The sequence below is a fragment of the Protobothrops mucrosquamatus genome, unplaced genomic scaffold (assembly GCF_001527695.2).
Source record: "Protobothrops mucrosquamatus isolate PMUCROS unplaced genomic scaffold, P.Mucros_1.0 scaffold_173, whole genome shotgun sequence".
Lineage (NCBI taxonomy): Eukaryota > Metazoa > Chordata > Lepidosauria > Squamata > Viperidae > Protobothrops > Protobothrops mucrosquamatus.
Genome location: NW_015386249.1, coordinates 355900 through 379015, shown reverse-complemented (window position 1 = coordinate 379015; position 23116 = coordinate 355900). Strand labels below are relative to the sequence as shown.

At 38.0% G+C, this 23116-nt stretch overlaps 1 long non-coding RNA gene across 1 annotated transcript in view; it reads left to right on the top strand.

The window, feature by feature from the left end:
• The window catches only part of LOC107293198, a 38506-nt gene extending 25358 nt beyond the window's left edge, over positions 1-13148 (top strand). Inside the window, exons 3-6 of the long non-coding RNA XR_003810555.1 lie at positions 5476-5558; positions 5700-5829; positions 6403-6503; positions 13068-13148. This is a non-coding gene — a long non-coding RNA (uncharacterized LOC107293198). The remainder of the gene's footprint in view (positions 1-5475; positions 5559-5699; positions 5830-6402; positions 6504-13067) is intronic.
• The last annotated feature ends 9968 nt before the right edge of the window (positions 13149-23116 follow it).

The following is a 23116-nucleotide window of genomic DNA, read 5'->3' as shown; positions in this document are numbered from 1 at the left end:
ATCCTTCTTTTCTAATAGTATCATTCATATTAAATCATGCCAGCCATATCTGAAAATATTCCAGACTTTCTTTCTATTCTTCAGTGTTTCAAGTGTACACAATCCTTCCTTTCATAGCCAGAAAGTGGGATTTATAGGGTGAGAAATTGCTGTATTTTGTATGTCTCTCTCTCTCTCTCTGTGTTTGTTTCTCAGTGAGACTCATCCCTAGAGTCAAAAAGCAGATGGCCTGAGGATGGTGTGTGGAGGGAAATTCAGTCCCAAGTCTAAAAGCCCTGGGACTATTGGAACCAGTAGGTTTAGATTGGCAGTAAAGATTGATTTAATCATACAAGGGATCCTTTGTTTCTTCTAAGTCATCTTGCTCAGTTGTGGTTAGCTTCATCTCTATTCCACTCCACTCTCTTTGTTTATTCATGATTCCATTTACAAATTATCAAAGGCTCATTTCAAATTATCTCAGGATCAGGTAACTGGCTATGGTTAAAGTACCATTTCAAATTCCTATTTTGGTACCTTTATTATCCTTTAATCCTTTTTTTTACTCCACTGTTTGGTGGGTACACAAGTACCAGTCATTCCAAAAATCCCTTTAGTCTGAAATTCGTGTAAAAAAAGAAGGAAACTAGATCCATTGAATTAAAATTTTATACCTGAGGAAATAATTGGTGGGTGCAAGGGATCCCCCATCCCACAGTTGGAAGCCTCATGTGACATGTTGTGACATATCACAACTTTTTTTCCATTGCCGGCATGGTTTCGGCATGACGTATCCGGACCAAGGGCCAGCAGTCTGACACCCCTGTCTTAGAGGGATGCTGCCCCCCCCTTTATTGGAATTCAGATAGAAAAATGGGAAAGTGGAGATCCCAGTGAAGTTTGGAAAGTTGGGTGTGTGTGGTGTGTACTGTTTGTGCCCTTTCCATATACCCCTTTCCAATTCTGCAAAAAAAGTTTCATTCACTAAAAGCATGGAGAAATGCTTTTTTTCCCAAATGCTCTGCATCTTTTAAGGAAATTAATTTGCTTTCCTCTGAGAGAAAGCAAATATGATTTAGTTATTCTTCGTAGTGGACTTTGTGTTGAAATTTTTAGCTTTAAAATGTACATTTATAAGGGAAAGATGCATACAAATAAAAATATTTTCCTTTATCTGTGAATGGGTGTGCTTCTGTATTTTAATTTTGAGAAATTGGCTAAACATTTCCACTAGAAAAGAAGTATTAAATTCACCTTGTTAACAATTGTCAAAACCCACACTTGTGCCATTCAGTGAGGTTATCTATACTAAAGAGGCTTTCACAAGTTTGATGTCTGATGTGACAGGATTTAAATTTGCATGGAAGGCAAAGCTCATCTGGTGGACGCTTAAAGGCTTCCTTAGTGTAGACAGATAGATGCTTCTGTTACAAGGACTTTGCAGAGGCTATCCCAAGAAAGTGGAACTTATTTTAGCCATTTGCGTGATAAATTTGACACTAAAGAGATATAAGCTTATGAGGAGAACTGGGATGGACAGAACATGGAACAATTTGTCTGATCCTAATTATGAAACAAAATGAAATAAATGCTATGAATATTTCAATGTCTGCACCTTATGCTTTGCAGCAAGGCTCATTGACGTGACAAAGTCCTATCTTTGACTGAGGATCAGGACATGACTTTTTGCAAACTCCTTTATTTTTCAGGCATGTTCTCGAATCCATTATCCTCACTGCTTCACCTGGAGATGGAAGAGAAACTAATCATACACCTAAACACACCCTTTTCAGAATTTGTAGATCTAAATTCCTAGGAAAAGTTTAGTTACTAAAATGTATTGTTTTAGGAAGAAAACTTATGAAAAAGAGACCCTTAGGGGAAACAAATTGGAAGATATTTTTTTCTAGATAAAATTTTAATCAGAATCTTAGATTTTTTTAGATGAAATTTAAGGAGCTTGGTTATTTATTTACTTTCTGGTTTAAAGCATTTTAGTACTGTATTGCTTCACAGTCTTGAAAAGTTTACAGAAAACTTCCAATAATATAGTAGATTGATAAGCAGTTTATAAAACCAACTTTATAGAGTATTGAATAAACTATGCAAAATAAAGTATCTGACTACTTGTTCAGTTTGGTAGGTCTATGGATTAAATACATGTTTCTTTCTGAAGAGCCTGATCCTTCATCATGAATGTTAGTATAACGGTTTCATCAGAATTGACTTACCCAAATCAGAAAGAATCACAAAGGTGAGGAAAAGGAGGACACACCAAGTCTTCATGGTTAGCGCTAGTTCAAAGCAACTGATTAACTCTTCTCTAGTCCAGTCACCAAAAGAAGCCTAGAAGGTATGTTGCATCCCATCTTTTAAATCATCACTGTGGGGTGTACATTTCATTACAAATGCAAATATCAATGACAGCCAGATAGGGGAACAATTGGATTGGTTGTTTCTTTCTCTGTATTTTGATGTTAATTGGAAGAGGTGGTATTTTCCTTAAATGGCCAGTTTTCATGACTGGAGATACTTATTGGCTCATTTCAGTTGCTAAAAGAGAGTGGCTTAGTCAAGTAAATCTTTTACCCAATAATATCCATAATCCAGCTGTTACTTATCTTGGGTAAGGATTGTCTGGGTACCTTTCTCTGTGACCATGACATTTCCAGGTTAGGTTATGGTCTCCATTGTAAGGTTGCCACTGAAGAGTATTTCCAGTATTATTAATAAGTTCTCTGGAACACAGAATGTTGAAAACTGACTGCAGGATAAAGAAGAAAGAAATCAGCACTTTTATCTCATTTGCTTCTTTTTCATTGGTGTGCATAATATACTGGTACTTCTTTTCAAAGTCTTAAACAATTATTTTTTTAAAATACAGCCAGAAATCTCTCAGTTGTCTTTATAAATTACCCCAACTGTTCACTTGTATATAGTACCTTAGGCAAAGGGAAAGAAAATTAACTTGACCAGCTCTCATCTGTTACTCTTTTGATTCCAAAACCACTATGAATTTCCTCCCCTCCCCTCCCCTCTCAGACAAGTGACTGTCTAGCCTCTTCTTAAAAATCTCCAGTGATGGAGCACTCATGATTTCTGGAGGCAAGCTGTTAATCATCCTCACTGTCAGGAAGTTTCTCCTTAATTCCAGGTTGCTTCTCTCTTTGATCAGTTTCCAACCATTGTTTCTTGTCTTGTCCTCTGGTGCTTTGGAGAAGAATTTGATCTCTCTTCTTTGTAGCAGCCCCTCAAATACTAGAACACTGCTATCATGTCTCCCCTATTTCTTCTTTTCTTTAGATTAGCCAAACCCAATTCCTGCAGCCATTTTTCATGTTTTAGTCTCCAGGCCTTTGATCATTTTAGTTGCTCTTCTGTGAACCTTTTCTTCCTGTGTTCTTATCCCGGACGGTAATCAAAGTCTGTTTAATGATATTTCTAAAATTAGAAAAGCAGTCATTGAATACAAGAAAGATTCTGTTGAGGCTTTTGGAATATACTTTCTGGGATATTCTTGGGTTTTGGAGGAAAAATCTTGGTGTTACTTCTTACTATATTTTGCATTACAGTGTTCCTTTATCTTGTCATTATATTGTTAAGGAAGCGTGTGTTCTCTTTCTGTCATAAACCTGCAACAATGCCTCTGATGGCAATGAGCACTTGGGCTGTAGAGTATAATGTAACTCTGCCCCCCTTGAATATTTCTCTTCCAGTAAGGGACCAAACATATTCTGTGACCTCATGTGAATGCCCCCCCCCCTTGGAGCATCTTTCTGTTGCTTCATTTACGCAACGCCTAAGCATTAGTCTGTCTGTTGGGGATCCAACATATGCTACAATGAGACATTTGAATAACCCAGACACATATTCTCCTTCTTAGGATAACATTTAATTTGCTATAACTGCATTGGAAATAGATTTCCCTTGTACGTCATAAATCTACAAGAGTTCCAATTGAAACATTAAGTAAATAGCCCCATCTTGTCTTAAACAACATGATGATGCTTGCTCCCCTTGTTCCTATCCCTATTCGTAGAATAATAAATGAAAGTGTTGCCCTTATGGACAAGAAATGGGGACTGTGAAAGGAAATATTTTAGGTTTGAACTTGCTAACTAGCACTTGGCTTTCACTTGTTGACATTTAATGGGAAAAGATGACTATTTCTGGTCGGCACAAATTCTTAAGAAAAATGGAACATAGAACAAAAACACAGGAGAAAAGAGGAATGGGTGCAACATTTTCTGGGACACAATTTGAAGCATTGGGAAGGCACAGCAGTTTAATGAGTGCAGCTTCTTCTATTTCTTTGCTGAGCACTCTTCAAAATAATTGTGCTTTTCCTCAAACCCAGCAAGCTTAGTTTTTAAAGTACACAAACAATTGATTTGTTTGCTTTAAGGATACAAATGAATTTGTCTTTGGGATTAGAACAGCCCTTTATCCCATTCTCTATATAAATTATGACTCACTAAACAATTAAGAGGAAGACTTCTCCACAAACAGCTGATAAGAGTAATGATCTATGAATGAAGTAAAATTATATGGAGTGCACTAATCTGAAAACAATGGGAACATTGTGCATAGGATCCCAGTCTTCTCAGAAAAATAAAGTCTGGAAGGCAAGTGATGCATTTTGAAGGGAAAAAAGTGCTACAATCACATGGTACATTCTATAATTTTCTAAATGAGACATTGCAACATTTCATGACAATCATATAAACAGTATGTGCAGCTAAGGCCTTTGACCTTGGTAAACACAAGGCCTTTCAATTTATTGAATCTAAGATTAGGGCCCAATGACAGAAAACGGGGCATAGGAATCAACAGTCACAGAGTCACATGAAGGGAGGAATGAACTTGAAGGAGAATCCATAATGAAACTGCATGATCACTTCATTTTCTTCAGCTCCATTTTAAAAAGATATAGGTAGCATTCAGACTTTCTTGTTTATCTTGCTGCCTTAAACAATGTGAAATCGTCTTCAGGATTAGAACAGTCCTTCATCCCATTCTCTAGTCTAAGTTATGACTCACTAAACAATAAAGAGGAAGACTTCTCCACAAACAGCTGATAAGAGGTAATGATTTTTGAATGAAGTAAAAGTATATCGAATGCAGTAGTCTGAAAACAATGGGAACATTGTGCATAAGATCACTGTCTTCTCTGAAAAACCCTGTCTGAAAGGCAAGGTGATGCATTTTGAAGGAAAAAAAGTGCTACAATCACATGGTACATTCTATAATTTTCTAAATGAGACATTGCAACATTTCCTGACAATCATATAAACAGTATGTGCAGCTAAGGCCTTTGACCTTGGTAAACACAAGGCCTTTCAATTTATTGAATCTAAGATTAGGGCCCAATGACAGAAAATTGGCCATAGGAATCAACAGTCACAGAATATAGGTAGCATTCAGACTTTCTTGTTTATCTTGCTGCCTTAAACAATATGATTTATGTTTACATTAATCTCTTATACTTTTCCTCAGCTTTAAATTCTGCCAGTCAATTTATCTGTTCACAAAGGGTCATCCCTCATTAAGACAAGCTCTTCCTTGGATTCAACTAAAAAGTGAGTGAGTATGTGTTTTCACATAAAAGAAGATAACTGATAAAGGATTGCTATCATTTCTAAGAATTTGGCATTCCATTCCATTCTAATGAACAACAAAAATTGTGGTCATGAATTTATTATTATTTTTTCCATTGACAGATGATAAGAAAGTATTGGCCTGTTTTCTCCTGATTCATTCACCACAACTGGAAAGAGTCAGAATCTCGACCTCCAGAGTGACTCAAGGAAGGGCTGGCTCCTTTTAAAGCTGAAGATCTGATTGACTGAAGTGAGTTGAGGATTCACTGTACAGACATTGCATTCAGCCCTCCCATTCAAAAAGAAATCTTTTTATGAACTATCTATGGCCCCGAAAGCTCGTGAACTATATATGTTCATGAATTTCATGAAAGAACATATTGTTCTAAGGGGCCCAGAACTCAAAAGCAACAATTGAATATGTCTAATACTTTATATTATTAATGTACTTGTGATGTATGATTTAGTATGTAGCAGGAAATAGGTAGGAGGCAGTTGGAAAGAGTATAACCTCATAGTATCTCAGCCAATGGGGAAAGAGGAGGGATGTGGCAGCCGGGACAGGGCTGCATAAAGAAGGGAATATTTTGGGTTGAAACGTTGGAGAGAACCAAGCTTATTGCAATAAACAAAACAAAAGGTCTTCACTGTGTCTTGGCTGGTTATTGGTCAGGCGAGCTTGCCTCTGGTCATGAAGGAAAGTGGCCAGGAGCACATAACAGTTATTAATTTTAGTTCAATTTTTGTACCTTCAAAATTGATAACACATATTATATATCAGTGCCAGGAAGGGTCCACTTTATTGTGCTATGTTCACTTTTAGAGTTCAAGTCATTGTGCTGTTCAGAAGCAACCTGGAAAACCACAAGGAGGAGGCTGGTGCTACTCAGGTCTTATCTGACCAGTATGATTTTGACCAGAATTGTGAGTCATTGCATAGACCATGAGTGTTTAATGATTAATGACTGATTAGGATCTTTGGGGGCTTTACATTTTGGACAAATATTGGATTTTGTTAAATATTCCAAGAATGTCTTTCAATGATTTTGAGACACAGAAAAGCACATACAATCATCTGTAAAGCCAGATTATTTTAATAAGAATAATTGTTTGAAAGCATTCAAACCATCAAAGATTTTTCTCATGTTTTTAAAGCTTCTATAATCCAGACTCCATTAGGCATTCATGTAGAAGGTGATGGATTTTCTGTTTTATTCAGAAGTCTTTCCTTTAGCTTTTCCTAAGTGGTTGGACATAATTTGAAATATATTGATATGTTGCAATCATTCAATTATTTTTTATTAGATAATCACCCTCAAAATATCATACATGCAACTTTTGTACATGGATTCTACTGGGAGGAGTGGGAGACATGAATGGATCTAATAACTCTTATTCATCAGGGTTGGTTTATGAAGTCACCTTATTCCTTTTTCTGCAGCCTCAGGTTCATCTGTGAAATATTATGGCACATTGTCCCTCCATTCCACACACAGTTTTATGTGGGCAGTTAAGAGGCAATAAAAATTGCCATTAGAAAAGAAGTATTAAATTCACCATGTTAAGAATTTCCAAAAACCACACTTGTGATATTCCAGCAAAAGAAGCTCCACTCATTCAGTGAAATTCTGTAAACTAAAGAGGCCTTTGCATGTTCGATGTCTGATGCAACAGGATTTAAATTTGCATGGAAAGCAAGGCTCATCTGGTGGACACTTAAGGCTTCCTTAGTGTAGACAGATAGATGCTTAGGTTACAAGGACTTTGCAAAGACTATCCCAAGAATGTTGAGCTCATTTTAGCCATTTGCACAATGAATTTGACACTAAAGAGGTATAAGCTTATGAGGAGAACTGGCATGGACAGAACATAGAACAATTTGTCTGATCCTATTTATGAGATAAAATGAAATAAATGCTATGAATGTTTCAATTTCTGTATCTTATACTTTGCAGCAAGGCTCATTGACATGACAAAGTCCTATTTTCATTTGAGTAGCTGGACAAGACTTTTCACAAATTCCTTTATTTTTAAGGCATGTTTTTGAATCCAGTATTCTTTTTGCTATTCCTTGAGATGGAAGTGAAAGAGAAAGTAATTGTACACCAAAACACACCCTTTTCAGAATTTGTAGATCTGAATTCCTAGGAAAAGTGTAGTTACTAAAATGTATTGTTTTAGGAAGAAAATTTATGAAAAAGAGACCCTTAGAGGAAAAATAATTTGGAAGAGATTTTTTTTCTAGAAAATTTTTTAACCAGAATCTTAATTTTTTTAGATGAAATGTAAGGAGTTTGGTTATTTATTTACTTTCTGGTTTAAAGCATTTGAGTATTGTTTCATAGTCTTGAAAAAGTTTATAGAAAACTTTCAATAATATAGTATATTAACGCAGTTTATAAAACCAACTCTAGAGTACTGAATAAACTATGCAAAATAAAGTATCTGACTTCTTGTTCAGTTTGGTAGGTCTATACCAGGGGTGTCAAACTCAATTTCATTGAGGGTCACATCAGCATTGTGGTTGCCCTTGGGGAACTGGGTGGGTGTAGCTAGCATGGGGGTGGCCTACCGGGTGGGCATGGCTGAGGTGGGCATGGCCCACTGGATGGGTATGGCCTACTGGGTGGGTGTGACCAACTCCACATTGCTCGTGTCAGGGGCGCCTGTGCAGGCCTGAGGCAGATCCAAGGGTCTCCAGTGGAGGAGGGTGGGACTGGAGAGAGTGTTGGGACATGGTCCACTGGAAGAGCCTCACTGTCCCTCTAAGGCCGTGCGGAGGGCCCCTGGATGGTGGCGTGGGCTTCCCAGAGCCTTGGGCAGTGGAGGTCAAGCGCCCAGCCCTCAAGTTGAGGGACCCCGCAGCCCAGCCTAGCCTAGCCCCACTTCCCCAAGGGGATGCCCAGCCACACTTACCTCCTTCTTGAGGCTGCAGTTACTGTGCTCTCCTTTGCCAAGTTGCTCATGGTGTTGTGGGAGGGCAAAATGTATGGATCAGAGGGAAGCCCAATCCCTCTCCATGTGAGGAGACCCATCTTTGTAACCAAAGCATCCTCAGCGATAGGCTGGGAGACCAACAGGAGAGTTCAGGAGGAGGGGACAAGGGGATGGCGAAAGGGCAGCAGGGCTGCTCGGGGCCAAGTGCTAAGGCAGGACTTCCCTCAGACCCTTCCTCCCTCTCATTATAATTTATCTTCCTTCCTTCCTTCCTTCCTTCCTTCCTTCCTTCCTTCCTTCCTTCCTTCCTTCCTTCCTTCCTTCCTTCCTTCCTTCCTTCCTTCCTTCCTTCCTTCCTTCCTTCCTTCCTTCCTTCCTTCCCCCCTTTCTTCTTTTTCCTTCCCTCTTATTTTCCTTTCCTTCCTTCTTTCCCCCCTTTCCTTCTTTTTGTTTGTCTTTCCTCTTTCTCTTTCTCATTTCCTGTCCCTTCTTGGATGCTCAAATGCAAAGGGGGAAACAATTCTCGATGCCTCCTTGCCTTGTGATCAAATGCCACTTTTGCTAGTAGTCTGTGGCCACTTAAAAGACTGAGAACAAACCAGGCTCAGTTTATCCCATGCTTGCATCTAGTGGGGGCGTCCACAGACAACAGTACAGCAGAACTATCAAAATGGTGGTTGTCTCATGCACAACAGAGATCATTCAAAGTGTGACCAATATGTGACCATCACATATTCAGATCCCCCTGAAAGAGATCCAAATAATCTACTTCATCTAAGGTCCTTTGAGGATGCTGTGCAACTACTTTCTGATCCAGAACAGGAGGCTCTCAGAGCCTGCTTTATTCAAGAGAGTATTCGTCACCTGAAACAGGACCACAGGACAGCTATCCGGAGATGCAATAAGCATGGAGAAATACTGATACTTTGCCACCGTTACTGATAAAAATAGGCCTTTATAGTGGTTCTAACCATGTCTAGTTGGGCTCAGTCTTTATTAAGCACCAGCAATCCTCTAGACATCTCTTTTCTCATTTCAACAGCCTCAATTCCTCCATGAGGAGTGATGGGGCTTATAGAAGGGAATAGTCACATGAGTATGAGCTGATCCAAAGCCTCGAATGTCCCCTGTTCTAAGCAGTGACCAAGGCTTTAAATGGAATGTGGAATAAACCAGCAGGAATAACTCTCAGCTCCACCTGAAAGCCATCCAGGCCCATCAGTCACTAGGATAGACCTAATGGGACCAGCCACCTGCATCAGATAGTGGCACTAGAGAATCTCATAGTAATTCAGGTATGATCTGACCATGATAAGGGAGAAACCAAGTTTCCCCCAATTTCAGGTCACATAGCCACTGCTCTGACAGGGATGCCACTATCCAGGGTATGATCACTATCTTGTGTCAGGTCAGGAATTCCTGAGTCACCTCAGATCCATCCTAGGGGGGCAGGTTGAAATTCTCTTAGATCATAAGTCTGAAGAACTCCATTGCTAACTGAAAGATGGAATCAAGGACTTCAGGCAAAGAGGTTGCTTTATAGCAGGGATGTTGGTACTGCAGCAACAATCTCAACTGATCCCTAAAGCCATCTTAATAAACAGGGTGTCACATCCAGTGCTCTGTGGACCAGAACCTCTATAAGCTGTAAAGGATTCTTGGATAACAATCATCCCCCCCCCGGCCCAGTTGATGCCATACTGGAAACCCAGCTGGTCATATTTCTAGAAGGGCCACCCCCGACTTTAGGAGCCAGCTATGTCTCAGTCATACATCAAAGGTTAGCCTTCCATCATGGATTAGATCCTAGATGAGTGGTGCCTCTAAATGGATGCAGGGACTGTGACCAGATTCCTGGAATATGAACCCAGAATAAGACAACGATTCTGCTTTCCCTAGGAATAGCCCATTCCACGTCTCCCCATACCCTCCCCTGCCTGTCAGCACCATAAAACCTTGGCTTGTCCTTATCTCCCATCAAAGCCAGCCCCATTTTCCAATCCAGCTGCCCCTAGTTCATACTTCTGCCACAGATTCCCTCTCACAGACCGGTACGCTCCCACAGAGCGGGCCTCCTCAGGGTGCCGTCGGCCAAGCAATGTCGGCTGGCAACCCCCAGGGGGAGGGCCTTCTCTGTGGGTGCCCCCACCCTCTGGAACGAACTACCCCCCGAGATCCGGACGATTCCGGACCTCCTACCTTTCCGCCGCGCCCTCAAGACATGGCTTTTTCAACAAGCGGGTCTGGCCTAGGCTCTTAAAAATTTATCCCTATTAAAATTAAATTTAAAATTAATTAATATGTCGCCTTAAATATTTGGCTTTTAACAGGTTTTATGGGGGGATGATGTTTTATGTGTTTTAATATGCTGTAAGCCGCCCTGAGTCCTATAGGGAGAAGGGCGGCATATAAATCCAAATAATAATAATAATAATAATAATAATAATAATAATAATAATAATAATAATAATAATAATAATAATAATAATAATAATAATAATACTGTCTTCCATTTGTCCCAGGGAGAGGAAGCCAGATACCCTGAGACACTTTAAGTTCACTAGTTCTCAGCACCATCAGGATATCTAGACCATCCTCACTCCACCCACAAAAACACACTCATAATAATCACACTCACAGTCCTCCCCCCCCCGCTGCTCTCAATTCCTAGTCTATCATAGGCTGTTAGTATAAGATAATTATTTCCTAATAATTTCAAGTTAGGTAATGGAGACACATTGGAAATTGGTAAACCTTTGAAGACTGCTGGACAATACTGATTACTAAGTACCTTAAACAGACATTATTCACTAGGATACTTGAAAATTTTCTGGAACATGATTTGAAGCATTGGGAACACACAGCAGTTTAACAAGTGCAGTTACTTCCATTTCTTTGCTGAGCACTCCTCAAAATAATTGTGCTTTTCCTCATCCCGTCAACAGCTTAGCTTTTAAAGTATACAAAAAATTGATTTGTTTGCTTTAAGGATACAAGGATTATTCCAACTTTACTCATCCACAGAAATGTTTAGAAAGGAAGAAAAGTTGAAATTAGCAGGTTTTCTGTTTCCTCTCTTTCTGCAAAGGACCAGGTATTTTGCTGAGCAAAAGCAATATGCTTTTGCTTTTTTATTTTAAGCAATTGTGTGATTGAAGGATTTTTGTTGTTCCAAGAACATCTCCTTTGTTTCTAGGGGCTAGTACAATAGAAGGCTTCTAATGCAATACTGACTCACCTCCTTTCCAGTCACTGCTTCAGCAGGCATCTATGCTTACAGTTCCTGAAAAAATAAATCTATTTATAAAATGGACAAGCTGCTCTTGGTTGTCCCTCACTGATAATAAGCACCTCATAAATTGCATGCAGAAATTAAGGCTTGGTGCCTTTCCAAATTGCTTCTTGGACATATTGCTCAGATCTGTGGCAAGCAACACAAAAGCACATGAATATATGGGAAACATGAGAGGGGAAAGTGTGCAACTTATTTTATTTCCTTATAGCCTAGAATGGTTAGGACTGACATCCTGTTTTTGTTCAGGATTTGCAGGTATAGCTGCAAATAGCTTTCTTTTTCTTTTATAGCTTTTTTATACTCTTCTATTGGTCATTTGGAGGAAGAGCTCTTACTGGTTCAGGATCTTCCCTGTTTTCTGCATTCTGAAATNTTTTTTTCAAGGATTAGAGTAGGAAGATTGTGATTTGGAAAGCTTCTCAGAAAACATAGCCTAGTCATATAGGCTGTAGCTGATAACTGCAGGCAGCATCCAAACATCTTATCATCTCTTCAGTGATCTGCTTGTCTAATAGCCCATCCAAACTGGTTCAGCCTAAGCACTAAATGAAGCATGTAGGCACACAGGCTTCTGAACATGAGTGGTTAGGAGTAATTGCTCCTACCCATTCCACAGCTCATTTATCTCAAAACATTCATTTGGTCCCATGTGAAATCGTCTTCAGGATTAGAACAGTCCTTCATCCCATTCTCTAGTCTAAGTTCTGACTCACTAAACAATAAAGAGGAAGACTTCTCCACAAACAGCTGATAAGAGGTAATGATTTTTGAATGAAGTAAAAGTATATGGAGTGCAGTAGTCTGAAAACAATGGGGACATTGTGTATAAGATCACTGTCTTCTCTGAAAAACACTGTCTGAAAGGCAAGGTGATGCATTTTGAAAGGAAAAAAGTGCTACAATCACATGGTACATTCTATAATTTTCTAAATGAGACATTGCAACCTTTCCTGACAATCATATAAACAGTATGCGCAGCTGAGGCCTTTGACCTTGGTAAACACAAGGCCTTTCAATTTATTGAATCTAAGATTAGGGCCCAATGACAGAAAACGGGCCATAGGAATCAACAGTCACAGAGTCACATGAAGGGAGGAATGAACTTGAAGGAGAATCCATAATTAAACTGCATGATCACTTCATTTTCTTCAGCTCCATTTTAAGAAGATATAGGTAGCATTCAGACTTTCTTGTTTATCTTGCTACCTTAAACAATATGATTTATGTTTACATTAATCTCTTATACTTTTCCTCAGCTTTAAATTCTGCCAGTCAATTTATCTGTTCACAAAGGGTCATCCCTCATTAAGACAAGCTCTTCCTTGGATTCAACTAAAAAGTGAGTGAGTATGTGTTTTGTTTTGTTTTTTAATAGAAATTTTTATTAATTTTTCAATTAAAACAACAAATACAAATGATGCCTCTATATACACCAACAAACAATAAAAATACTCAAAACATTTTCGGATACACTTGGCAGTCCCCGCCTTGCCTCCACCCTCATCCACTTTACCTCTCCCATTCTCAAAATGAAACACATACATGACACACACCTAAAACATACTATGTACAACATATGTATAGATCCACACCCCTACATATACATAGCAAATAAATTTTAAATACTGTCCATCTTGAATATATAACGGAAGGAGGAAGCTTGAGAGTTCACAAGGTTAATCCTGTATGGAATGAAGCTATGGCTGAATCTGGATGTTCTGGTATGGATACCACGAAGCCTCCTCCCAGAAGGTAACAAGGAAAACAAGAAGAGGATGTGTAGTGTCCCAGATAATCTTATGGACCCTGCTGAAGCAACGCTTCTGTGCTATGTCCTGGATGGGAGGGAGGGAACAGCCAATGATCTTTTCAGCCATTCTCACCACTCTCTGCACCGTCTTCCTGTCTGAAGCAGTGATGCTTCCAAACCAGACTGTAATGCTGTATGACAGGATCAGTGCTTTTTTTTGTAAAAAAAAAAAAAAGGTGCCGGAACTCACACACGTCATACAACCCGCCTTGCCTACCCTACAAGGTTCCATCCTAAAAAGGTGCCGGAACTCCGTTCTGGGCGTTCTATGACAAAAAAAGCCCTGGACAGGATGCTCTCGATTGTCCCCCTGTAGAAAGTGGTCAGGACAGGGGAAGGAAGATGTGCTTTTCTTATGTGATGCAGAAAATGCATCGCATTTTCTTTTTTTTTGTATTATATTTTTATTAATTTTTTTACAAGCATAAGTCACTCAATAATTGGTAAACAGTGTGTTGTCTGGGTTACATTTGTAAAAAAACACTACTTAACAATTGATTTCTATAGTCTGTATTCCATATATTAATTTTGGTTGATTTCTTCTTTCCCCGAAACATCCTTTTTTGCAAACATTGAATTAATACAATTCTTATTATTTTAATGAATGACAATTTGGTATATATTTTTTCCAATATTCCTAAAAAATAATCATCATGTTAGTACATTTATTTTCTTTTCAGTCATTTGGATTGCCTTATCATCGATCCTGTTACAATCCTTATTTTAGTTTATTTCTCCCACCAAATTCTAAATATTCTTACTGGTAAAGGTTTTCTCAATGATTAGTTACATTTACATTGACAGACTTAATTCTATTTTTTCCATATAAGCCATCTCACATTTTTATGTTTCTTAAGTAATGGATAAAAGAGTAAAAAGAAAGGGGAAAAGAAGAAGAATGAAAAAGAAATAAAAAATAAAAAAGAAGAGAAAAAAGCAGAAGTAACGGAACATAAGAAATAACATAGTACTTAGAATATATATCCCTCCTAGATTAATAGTATTTATTTTCTCAAATTTCTTATTCTTTTTAATCATAGTTAAGAATATATTTAATCTTTAGACATTCTATTCAATAGATCTAGTCATCTGATCCCTTAACTCTAATTCAAAGCATTATATATATATACTTTTCTTGAATTCAGTCACATTTAAGTATCTAAAACATTTCATCCCTCTTAGAGTGGTGTGTTTCAAATTTTTTTCTATTTCTTTAACTATATTCAAACACATGTTTCTTTTTTAAGTATTCTCTCTGATATGTCCCATCATCTATTTTCTTGGTTTCCATCTTAATATTTTTTCTTTGCCCAGAATCTTTCTTAATCAATGTACTTTGCTGGATCAAAAGGTTTTCCCATATGATCATAAGTGTTACTGTAGATGTAGAAAGTAAATCAATGTCTCTGTCATGAGCATTTGCCCTCTTCTTTCTATTAGAAAGCTTTTTCATTCCTCTTTTCTCCACTTTTTTTGTGACTTTTTGTCTCTTCGTCAAATCCTTTCTCTTGTCTTCAAATTTGTTTTGTGATGTTAAAATGTAAGATGTCTTTTCTTCCACTTGAATTAAATCATAATCTTTTATTTTGTGAAAGTCCATCTTTAAATCTTTTTCCTTGAATTTATATTCAATCATCTCTGCTGTGTTCTCCTGAGGATTTTTTTGAAGTGAAATTAAATTGGAGATAAGTTGATTTATACTTTCAAATTTATTTTGTATTTCTTTGTGGTTTGAGATCATTCTCCTTTGAATGGATTGCAGCATATCATATATTCCCTCTTGTAAAATATCCATTGTTTCTGTAAATATCACTTTATCTAAGCAGCTGTATTTACTAAGACTTTGAAGGCCACAGACAGAAATTTTATAGTCCTCATCCACCAGTAGGTGTCAGCATTGGATCATTTTTCAGTTCTTTCTAATCTTTTTCCTCCTTAAAGAGTTAGATTCGCCACTTCCAATACCAAATGGGGGGGGGGGAATCCTTTCCTTTTTCACTCTAGGAGGTATATTTGCTTCTTGGGAGTTCTCTTTTTCAGGAAAATATGTAGGATAGAGAAAATTAGTTCTTACCCAGCTTCAAACGCACTGTTTACAATCAACTTAAGTAGAGCTTCTTGACTTCCGTTTGCTTGCAGCTGGGGCTAGACAATGCAGTTAGGTAGCCTTTCTCCTGTTGGTTTCTGGGAGGCTTCTCCTGGACCGATCGGGGAGACCGCCATCTCTCCTAGGTCCCTGGGACTACCTTCCTTCATTGCCACCTCTCCGGGGCAGCTTCTGGCCCATTTAGGGTCCCCAAACAGGAAGAAACTCAGCTGAAGAGCTCGGCATCCCGAATCTCTCAGCTGATTGCACTGCTTGCAGGAACAGGAAAATGCATCGCATTTTCAGCAACAGGACTAAGCACTGGAAGCAGATATACTCCAATTAACTCAAAAATACAAGAATATATACAGTATATGTTGTATTTCTGCTGTTTATTAGATCTTCTGTTTTGCATTTTAGTAATGAATCTAATTATAGTGATTTAGCAAAAAACTTCCTTCAAAGTCTTTCAAACACAAAACAAACTGCAATTAAATATTTGCAAAGTCACTCCATATTTTTTTGGAGAGATGGTTAAATGCATAGAAATCATAAACCTTCTCTGCTATTTCTCCTCCTGCCATGACTATAAAGCATTCAGGTAAATGATTGTTCTTCAGGTCATGCCTAAACATTTGGAAGTTGTTTGTTATTATTAAAAATACATTAATACTATGCAAACATCCCACACTTCTTTTTTTTTATTGAAATGTTATTTTAAGATCATGTGAAGCAAAAAAGAACACAAGCTGTCTGGGCATTGTCCTCCTGGTCTGATCCAAAAATTTGTATTGTAATGTTCCCAGGGGATTTGGGATGGAATACCATGCTTCATTGAAAACCCTTCATACACCAACATTAGTATTTTTTACTATATGGTGAACAAATGCTCCTAAGATCTCTACACATTGGGAAAATGTAAAAAACAACAACTGTGCAGATGTATTTTAGAATTAGGATGACAAAAATATATTAGGTAAATTCTTTGAAAAACAGAGTAAAGGGACATTGTCTGGTTTCTTTTGTATGTCCATTATAACATCTTTTTCTATGTCATTCTTCTACCCTGTCATTTTGAAATCAACTTTCCAATCAGTCTCAGTTTTGTCTGGAAAAATGTGCTCCTCTTTCATAACATCTTTTAAACCAGTCTATTCAGAGGCAGACACTTTGGGTCCATTGTTCAAAAACATTTGTCAATATGTCTAATGTTAAAGTATTGTGCTGCATTCTGTATCAATAAGTTGATTTTAAGTGTTGTCCTTTAATTGTAATCTCTAATTCATTCTGGTTCCTCTAGTGTCCATCCTTCAAAATCCCATCCTATTAAGGTTTTTTTTAAAAGAAAAATAAAAACAAAACAATTTTCCTATGAGAAAAATAATTACCTTCATGGACATTTCAGTTCCACAGTAGTAATGCGTCCCAGATTTTTTTTTACATTCTTTAAGCTATCAGATTTGAGATTTCTAGATTCAAAAGTTGTGGCATAATGCACAAGTAGCAGGAGAAATTTCTAATGTGCTGCCAGCTTCCCCATTGACCTTACTTATGGGAAGCTGGAAGAGAGCATTAAAAACCAACCAACCAACCAACCTTCCTTCCTTCCTTCCTTCCTTCCTTCCTTCCTTCCTTCCTTCCTTCCTTCCTTCCTTCCTTCCTTCCTTCCTTCTTCCCTCCCTGTTCCTTCATACCTCTCTTTCTGTATTCGCCTATTAACTACTTTAGATGCTTAATATCTATAATCCAATCAGTAATTATGTTAATGGCAAGTATGTCTCTTGCACATTGTTAGCCAAGCATATTTGAATAATCTAGATTGATTGGTTATTCTCTTTCTATTTTTGCACCTTCAAAATGGGTAACACATATTGTATATCAGTGCCAGGAAGGGTACAGTTTATTGTGCTATGTTCACTATAGAGTTCAATTCATTGTGCTGTTCAGCAGCAACCTGGAAAGCCACAAGGAGGAGGCTGGGGCTACTCAGGTCTTATCTGACTAGTATGATTTTGATCAGAATTGTGAGTCATTGCATAGACCATGAGTGTTTAATAATTATCATTGGTTAGGTTCTTTGGGGGCTTTACACTTTGGACAAATATTGGATTTTGTTCAATATTCCAAGAATGTCTTTCAATGATTTTGAGACACAGAAAATCACATACAATCATTTGTAAAGCCAGATTATTTTAATAAGAATAATTATTTGAAAGCATTAAACCAGCAAAGATTTTTCACATGTTTTTAAAGCTTCTATAATCCAGATTCCATTAGGCATTAATATAGAAGGTGATGGTTTTTCATGTCTTGATCAGAAGACTTTCCTTTTGCTTTTCCTAAACAGTTGGACATAATTTGAAATATGTTGATATGATGAAATCATTCAATTATTTTTTTATTTTTCTGCAGATAGTAACCCACAAAATATCATACAGTACATCCTTTATACATGGTTTCTACTTGGGATGAGAGTGGGGTATGAATGACTCTAATAACTCTTATTTATCAGGGTTGGTTTATAAAGTCAAACCATTGCCAAAGTGCCTCCTTTCAGAGGCAGAAAGTGGGATTTGTGGAGTGAGAAATTGTTGTATGTTTTATATATCTCTCTCTTTCTCTCTCTGTGTGTGTTTGATTCTCAATGGGGCTCATCATTAGAGTCAGAAAGCAGATGGCCTTGAGGATGAGCAGTGGAAGAAAATTCAGTCCCAAGTCAAAAAACCCTGGGAATATTGGAAGCAGCATGTTTAGATCTTTTAAATCACCTTGCTAGATTGTGGTTAGCTTCATCTCTTTTCCAGTCCTTTCTGTTTATTCATTCCATTTACAGATAATCAAAGGGCAGCTTTGATATGCAGATTTCAGGCTCAGGTAACTGGCTGTGGTAAAAGTACCATTTCAAATTACTATTCTGGTACCTTTATTATCTTTTAATCCTTTTTTTTAAACTTGCCACCTCCTCCCCTTCACAAGAATTTAGATAGAAAAATGTGAAAGTGCCCAGAGAGGTTTGGAAAACTGAGTGTGTACTGCTTCTGCCCTTTGCACATATCCCTTTCCAATTCTGCAAAAGAAGTTTCAAATGCTCTGCATCTTTTTAGGAAACCGTTTAATTTGCTCTCCTCTGAGAGAAAACAAATCTGATTTAGTTATTCTTCATAGTGGACTTTGCGCTGAAATTTTCAGCTTTAAAATGTATTAAAATGTACATACATAAGGGAAAGATGCATACAAATAAAAATATTTTCCTTTATCTGGGAATGGGCATGCCTCTGAATTTTAATTTTGAGAAATTGGATAACATTGCCACTAGAAAAGAAGTATTAAATTCACCATGTTAACAATTGCCAAAATCCACACTTATGCCATTCAGTGAGATTATCTATACCAGGGATCCCCAACCCCCGGTCCATAGACTGGTACTGGGCTGCAGCATATCAGCAACCAGTCCACACAAACAAGCAAAGCCCCATCCGTGGGTTGCAGGCAACACACAAAACCAGGCATTCTCAGGTCTGTGGAAAAACCTTTCTCCTTGGAACCGGTTCCTGGTGTCTCTAAAGAGGCCTTCACAAGTTCGATGTCTGATGCGACAGGATTTAAATTTGCATGGAAGGCAAGGCTCATCTGGTGGACACTTAAGGCTTCCTTGATGTAGACAGATAGATGCTTCTGTTACCAGGATTTTGCAGAGGCTATCCCAAGAATGTGGAGCTTATTTTAGCCATTTGCATGATGAATTTGACACTAAAGAGGTATAAGCTTATGAGGAGAATTGGCACGGACAGAACATGGAACAATTTGTCTGCTCTAATTATGAGACAAAATGAAATAAATGCTATGAATATTTCAATTTCTGCACCTTAGGGTACACAGCAAGGTATGTTGATTTGACAAACTCCCATGTTCTTGTGAGTGGGAGGGCATGTCTTTTTGCAAACTCCTTTCTGTTTATTACATTCTTTTGCATTCCTTATTTCTTTTGCTTCCCCTGGAGATAGAAGAGAAAGAGAAACTAATTATACACCAAAAAACACCCTTTTCAGACTTTGTAGATCTGAATTCCTAGGAAAAGTGGGCTTACCATAATGTATTGCTTTAAGATGAAGACTTATGAAAAAGAGACTCTTAGGAAAAAAAATCGAAGATTAAACAGAATCTTAGATTCTTTAGAAAAAAATTAAAGTGTCTGGTTATGTATTTACTTTCTGGTTTAAATGATTTGTGTATTGCTTTCCAGTCTTGAAAATGTTACAGAAAATTTCCAAGAAGATAGTAGATTATAGCATTTTATAAAATAACCATAGAGTATTGAATGTAGTATGCAAAATAAAATATCTGATTGTTTGTTCAATTTGTTAGGTCTTATCATTTTAGCCATTGTCTATTCATGCAGGATGAAAGCCTCTTCCGCATGTTTCTAACTAATGTGGTCCTCAGCTTTCTTTTGCCAATTGGGCCCTCAATACTTGCTGATGTCGTTGGTCCATCTTGTTTTAGGTCTCTTTTGTGGATGATTTTTATCAAACAGGATCCATTCTATGACTGCCTTGGTCCTCTAGCCATCCGTTCCTGCTATGTGACCAGCCCATTTCCATTTCAATTTTTTTACTCTCTTGATTATATCGCATACTTTTGTTTGTTCCCTAATCCATGTGCAGGTCTTTCTATTTTGTCTTGTAATGCTGAGCACATATCTTTCCATGGCTCTTTGTGCCACTCATACTTTTGTATCGATTGTGAGTTAGTATACATGTTTCACTGGCATATGTTACAACAGGTAGCACACACTGATCGAAAACTTTTCTCTTCACACATAGGGGGAAGTCATTCTTGAAAATTATGCTTAGCTTGCCAAATGCCTGCCAATCTCATTTAACATGCCATTCAGTTTCCTTTAATATATCACTTTATTGGTAGGTATTGGTAGATTTGTTTATTGGTAGGTCTATATGGATTAAATAAATGTTTCTTTCTGGAATGCCTAATGCTTCATCATCAATAAAGGTTTCATCAGAATTAACTTACCCAGATCAGAAAGAATCGCAAAGGTGAGGAAAAGGAGGACACACCAAGCCTTCATGGTTAGGGCAAGTTCAAGGCAGCTGATTAACTCTTCTCTAGTCCAGTCACCAAAAGAAGCCTAGAAGGTATGTTGCATCCCATCTTTTAAATCATCAGTGTGGGGTGTACATTTCATTACAAATGCAAATATCAATGACAGCCAGACAGGGGAACAATTGGATTGGTTGTTTCTTTCCCTGTATCTTGATGTTAATTGGAAGAGGTGGTATTTTCCTTAAATGGACAGTTTTCATGACTGGAGATATTTATTGGCTCATTTCTACTGCTAAAAGAGAGTGGTTTAATAGTAAAGTAAATCTTTTACCCAATAATAATGGATAAAGATTGTCTGGTTACCTTTCTGCATGACCAGGACATTTGTTAGAATAGAATGATATCTGTTATTCCAGGTCCTCCAGTCAGGGACAATCATGGGGGAGAAGAGGGGAGAATATGATGAAACATGCATTACCCATCTGCAATGCAAACCTCAAACCTTTTGTACTAATGTTACACTATTGCATGCAAATATTTGGAGATTAAGAAAGCTTCTGACATGCTATAGGTTTTGTTGATTTGGCAAAATCTTGTACCTACCTGTAGTACCTTAATATGGGGCATTGTAGGAATGTATTTCATCCTCTGCAGCGATATACTAACTGGATCCCAGTCTTCCCTGCTTATTCTCTGTATTTAAATGTAGCAGAAAACTGAAGATGATTACAGGTCAACCTGAGGTAAAACTGTAAGGAACTGGGGTAGACACACTGTGGCATTCAAACATCTTCCATTGGTGACATACTTTCAGGTATAAATTGAAGACATGATCAAGAAACAGTTTCTCCATGTTCTAACAATTTATTAGAATTGTTTATTATTTATCATAAGAGACAAATTTAGTATTGTGGGCTTACGATTACGACACCTGGGTTCAAGTCAACCTTAGCTATGGAAACTCACTGGGTGATTTGGGGTCCGCCAGCCTCATTCAGCCCAACCACCCTCACAGGGTTGCTCCTTTTTTAAAAAATGAAGGCTAATAAACATGTAAGGTACTTCAAACTCCTGCTTGAAAACTCTGACACTAATGTAAAAGACAATATAGCAAACAAACAAAGCAATTCATTGTGTACATAGATCTGACTATACATTAGGATATCATCTTGAATGATCAAAAGGTGTGTCTCACCCACAACAGAGATCATTCAAAGTGTGATCAATGCTAATTCCATCACATATCCAGATCCCGCTGAAGGAGATCCAGATAATCTACTTCATCTAAGGTTCTTTGAGGCTGCTGTGCAACCACTTTCTCAGCCATCTTCCTTCAAAAAAAGGAAGTTAGATACTGGATCAAAATGATCCAGTGCAGTGTGTTCCAACAATGGCTTCTCGAAAAGGGTGCAAACCAAAGCCTCTTTAAGAGGTAAAGGAAGAACTCCTTGACTCAAAGAATTCATCATCATTGGAACTGCCCCCCTCAAATTGTAGACTCCTGGGCTGCCTTAACAAGCCAGGAGGGACAGGAATCTAAGGGGCAAGTGGCTGAGATCTCAGTCTCAGGGACTCAGTCCACTTCCTGAGGTCCAGGTTCAAATCGTTCCCTGATAACTGGCAAGACTCTGCCCCAAGGATCTCTTTCAGACCTGCCACAAGGCCAGCATCCACTTCTAAGTTAATTTGAATGATTTTGTCTGACAAAGGCTGAAATGGTTCTTTTACATGCCCCAACAGGAGGCTCTCAGAGCCCCCTTTATTCAAAAGGGCAACTGTCACCTGAAACAGGACCATGGGACAACTATCTGGAGATGCAATAAGCATGGAGAAATAGAGATAAGCCTTCATAGTGGTTCTTGCCTATGTTTAATTGGTTTCAGCCTTTATTAAGCACCAGCAATACTATAGACATCTCTTTTCTCATTTGAACCACCTGAATTCCTCCATGAACCCTAAGGAGTGATGGGCATATAGAAGAAAATGGTCACTTGGGTATGAGCTGATCCAAAGTTTTGACTGCCTGCTATTTCAAGCAGTGACCAAGGTTTTAAATGGAAATTAATGCTTGGTATCTTTCCAAATTGCTTCTTGGACATATTGCTCAGATCTGTGGCAAGCAAGACACAAATATATGGGAAACATGAGCGGGGAAAGTGTGCAACTTATTTTATTTCCTTATAGCCTAGAATGGTTAGGACTGACATCCTGTTTTTGTTCAGGATTTGCAGGTATAGCTGCAAATAGCTTTCTTTTTCTTTTATAGCTTTTTTATACTCTTCTATTGGTCATTTGGAGGAAGAGCTCTTACTGGTTCAGGATCTTCCCTGTTTTCTGCATTCTGAAAT